Source organism: Anas platyrhynchos, chromosome 14 (genome assembly GCF_047663525.1).
Source record: "Anas platyrhynchos isolate ZD024472 breed Pekin duck chromosome 14, IASCAAS_PekinDuck_T2T, whole genome shotgun sequence".
Lineage (NCBI taxonomy): Eukaryota > Metazoa > Chordata > Aves > Anseriformes > Anatidae > Anas > Anas platyrhynchos.
The window spans coordinates 850537-855290 of NC_092600.1; the positions used below are offsets into that span (position 1 = coordinate 850537).

Sequence of the window (4754 nt, forward strand, 5' to 3'; positions counted from 1 at the left end):
CACCACTGGGGGCTGGGGCTGGTCTGGGTGGGGGCACCGGGGGCTCTGCCCTGGCAGGCAGCTGCTGCACCCCCCCTTGCTGCAATCAGGAGGCAAATCGGCTTCAGGGAGGTGGTTGTTCCCATTCTGATGAGTGAATTAAATTACTCTTAAGTTGGCTTATGTGAATCGATCTGTGCAGCGTGGTGCTGGAAAGGCAGGGGCATCCACTTATTTTATTTACAGTGATGCTGCCTGCAGTGGGAAAAGGGTACTTTTATTGTATAGATTTTAATTAAGACTGAAAATAGCCTCTCAATTTTATAGCTAAAATTGGATGGAAAATTCATTTCTGTATGAGTCTGAGCTGCCTGTTTCAGTAATTTGGTTGATTAGAAGTTGAATTGGAGATTGAGGACACCAGTTTACACAAACAGTATTTTAAGTATTTTAATGGCACTAAATAAGTGCCATTGTGAGCAAATTGTGGTAAGTGGCTACAGGGGAGTGAAAGGACGAGAAATGGTGTTGTACCTTCAGTCCTGCTTTCTGAAGGTTGAGCTGTGCATTTCAGCACTAAATGGCAGAACCTGGGGCGCCGTGTGAAATGTTCCTGAATTGCAATCAGTGCTGCTCGGGGGACCCCCTCCCTCTGGGAGCACACTCCTGCCCCTGGTTGTGCTCGGTGCTGGAGGAGGCGGTCAGCAGAGAAGGGGGGCAAGGGAAACCCACAGGTGGCACAGGACGCTTGGAAGAACACCTCAACGGGCTGGGAAGCACAGGTCCTGCCCTCGGTCACTGCTGCCACCCTGGGGCATGAGGGACACCCCTGCCCTCCGCTCGGAGGTGTGCTCTGTGCCCTGGACGGTGTTTAAGCTGTGCAGTTGTGCGGGTCCTGCAGAACAAAGTGATCTTGCAGGTTTCATTTCATCTGCTTGTGTGAAAAGAAAAAGAAAGAAAAGAACAGCAACATCAACAAAAAACAAACAAACAAACAAACAAAAACAAAATACAAAAACAGTATTTACTGCATAGTTTTTGTGTTTCAGTTCTAGAATTTAAAATTCTAGATCACTTATGACGTGACAATACAAGGAAGCACCAACCAGTGACAATAGCAGCGTTTTGCCTTTTCTGCCAAGAATCTAACGTGCAGGAGGCAGGTGCCACAACAGTGGCAGTGCAGAGATGATGGAGTCGCAGCTGGCAAAGCTGAAGGTTTCTCAGAAGAAAAGAATTGCAAGCATCCCAAATGCCACTGGGGAAAGCTGGAAAAGCACCACTTCCTTTCAGATCAAGACAATTTTACTCACATTTTTCAAATAACTCACGTTAGGTTTTTGTTCATCCTTGTTTCTCTCAGAAAGGACAAGTTGCCATCCAGCACTATCTGCTCTGGCGCAGGGAGCATTATCTTGCTGTGCAGCCTGTACTGCATTTTCCTAGAGCAGATAAATTAAAGAGGGTTAGTGACTCTGTTATTTACATATGTAATGTTTTTGTTTCCACTACACATTCTTTGTCACAAGGCCTAACCAGCCAGGTAATTGCAGATGACGGCTGTTGGCTGTTGTCAGTGTCCAGAGCCATAACCGACTGCTGGGAAGTACAAGACATAATGAAATGGTCAGTAATTCAACCCCAAACATTTCCTCATAGATAATATGCAGATAAGTCCTGAAGTATAAAGCTTTAGGAAAAAATGCCCTGAAGTCAGCCAAAATTACGTTTATCTCACAAAAATATTCCTAGAAATCCTTGCTTACTTATCCAAAAGTTGCATTCCTTTATAAATTGTTTGTTTGTTTGTTTTGTATACTTCAAGAAAATTCTAACACTTGTTTGTTTGGTTAACTTACGTTATTTGGGTCAAGCCTTTCAGTCAAGCAGAACTGTTGTGGAACACAGGATGTTTTTTGAGTGACCGTTGTCTCTCTGGCACAGGGGGTGCTTCAGGTGGCAGCGGCCCATCAGTGCTGTCCTCAGGAGCTCTTGGCTGCCCTGGACTTTCTCCAGGAGCGTGGGAACAAGTTCAGCCAGACATGACTGAGAAGCAGTCCAGAAATATCCTATGGACAGAAGGGATAAGGGCAAGGTTGCTGTTTGGGGGCTTTGGACTCGTTCCCATCTGCTGTCAAGGCATCTCCAGCAGGACTAGCATGTAAAGTGAAGGAGGTAAGATCCATCTTGTAGAAAACAGAGATGTATAGAATGAAAAAGAACTTTTAACTGTAGTCAGTCTTAATCGGTCACTTCAGTTAATCTCTTCTGTTTGACATGTACCTGATGATCATTATAGCCTGTTTATTTTATCAGGAGTTTAGCATTGGGAAAGCTCTCTTACAAATATGATTAAAGAAAAGCACAGAATGAAGACCGTAAGCTAATGCTCTGCTGCTTAGCTGATAGATAAGAAGACAGAATAAATGTTAACTGCAAATTAATACACAACAGATTTTCAGTATATTGTATCCTGATACATCAAGAAATTTTGCTTGCTTATAGACATGAAATTCACTAGCTTACCACTTGGAAAAAGTAATTGCACTACTCATACTTATTTATACATTTACAGCTTGCTAGAAATCATTTCTTTCTCCACCACTCACTCACAGAGCTCTTTGAAGATTTCCTGTTATTTCCGTGTATCAGCAGTACTGTAGTTACTGGGGGAATGTATTCCTGCAGGGTCCCATAACCACGCAGGAACAGAACCAGAACGATGCAGAACCAAAGTGCTTCTTTCCAGACCCATCCAATGGCCATTACACAACACAAACGAGGAGAAATAATAATAATACAGTATTAAACACTCAAACGCTTGAATCGAGATTCTTCTTCTTCTGCTAACGAGGTTTCTGTAGGAGGGTCCCTTTGCTTTCGGGCAGGGTTGCTGTGAGGTTGCAGCCTGGCTTCCCAGGCAGAGGCGAGGCTGGCGCCGTGCCCCGCGGGCCTCCCACGCCTGCCTCCATCTGCCGCCAGCCGGCCGCTCATGGGGCGACTGCACCGAGCACAGGAAAGATCGAACCTTTGCTGCCCTGAAAAGCACCTAAGTCAGAAGGTGCAAGTCAGAATTTAGCCCTTCTGCATTCCACAGTAATTAAGGAAACCTTAAAAAAATGAATTTGTCGTCAATTCTGGATGAAATGAGGGATAACAGCTGAAAGTTTCTTTTAATCACAATTTATTCTCCAAGCAAACTGCAGAAATAAGATTTTTTTCCTGTACAAATAGAACTATTTTTTCTTGCTTTTATTAGAAGCATCAGGAATTGGTTTGAGTGAAAATTATTATAAAGACCTTAGTTACATCCTTCAAAAAATTTTAATGAAGACTTTCAGAAAAATCAAAACCTTGCTGACTAAAGAGCATGAAGCAGAACATTTGGGTGAGAAAAATGAGTATCATCCAAGTATTTGGGGAAGAAAGATGATACTGTGACATCCCAATACAAGTATATACAAGTATTGGGATGTTATATCTGTAAAAATATATCAATGGCCTAATAAAAAACCCTACATATAAGGGCAGAGTAGGTATTCCCAAAGCATCACAATATATACAATATAATACAGCAGACCGTATCTGGCTGTCTGCAGACTAGCAGGAAAGAGGCAGCTGTATATACAGTCACATGAACTTAAGCAAATTAAAAAAAAGACAGAGCAGGATGAAATAGGAAAAGGACTGCTATGGCTAACACAGATTGAGCAGATAAGAATAGCTCCGGTATCACAACAGTGCTGGAGCAGAACACAAAATGGATGGTGGGGTAAGAAAGTTCAAATGCCATCTCTAGCAGATGTTAGGAGCTGATTGGGATGTGGGAATTACCCCTTTGGTGGAAAAATCAATACGAAGAGCCAGGAAGGAGGGAATTATTGGACCACAGCATCAGAAGAACATAAATTTTCCAGTCCCAGGTAGCCCATCTGTGTTTGATAAATTTCTAATGAGTGTGTCCCTTTGGCTTTGCCAGCACCACTGCTTTTATTTATCTCATCTTCAGGGTTGCTTTCCAGGTGATCTGAAAGAAAACAGCGATGATAATTAGTGCACAGTTTGTCTATAACATTTCTTACATTCAGCTCTCAGAGTGATTGCAAAGTGGCACCATTTCGGCAGAGGGAGAGCTGGGATGGACGCTGGGAGGGAAGGATGGGAGCCAGGACCCGCGCGGCCCACATCCCGCGGAGCTGCCCCGTGCTGTGATGTCTCACCGCACCAGCCTCCATCCTCGTTTCACCTCTCCTGTAGGAATGCTCTGAAAGCTGAAGGGAAGGGCTGGGCCTGTACCTATCAAAGAGGTAACGTTGTCTTCCGTTCACCCAGCGGTTATGTACCATTTTCCATATTCTGCTCATTTTCCCTGTGAAGTTCGCAAAGCATCGTGCAGAGCTGCTCACCTATGGCCCTCGGTGTCAGGAAGAACTCCTGGAGCCTGGGCAGAGGAAAAATGGGATCATTAGAAGGTGCGTGCAGGGCTGCGCTCATGGATTTGCAGCCGTGCTTCTTGTCAGGGACTGGGTTAACTGGAGGCTGTGCTGGGAGGAGGCAAGAGGGATGGCCTCCTGCAATAGGGAGCAGCAGCACCGTTCAGTACCGCTCTGAGACTGCAAAACGGGGACCCTCCTCCCCTTTTGCCCGTGGTAAGTTGAATGCAGCTTTCCCCATTTCACACAAGGATATTAAGAAACAAATTAGCCTAGAAACTTCAATTAGTCGTAATCCCAACGAGGCCCCCGGGAAGAGGTAACCAGGCAAACAAACTTCTT

At 44.6% G+C, this 4754-nt stretch overlaps 1 long non-coding RNA gene across 1 annotated transcript; it reads right to left on the minus strand.

Annotated features, from left to right (window-relative positions):
* Positions 1-1047: 1047 nt before the first annotated feature.
* On the minus strand, positions 1048-2933 carry LOC110353237 (uncharacterized). The gene is made up of 3 exons (XR_003500563.3): positions 2593-2933; positions 1839-2048; positions 1048-1421 (listed from the first exon to the last, which is right to left on the minus strand). It is a non-coding gene; the product is annotated as an uncharacterized lncRNA (long non-coding RNA).
* Positions 2934-4754: the final 1821 nt, after the last annotated feature.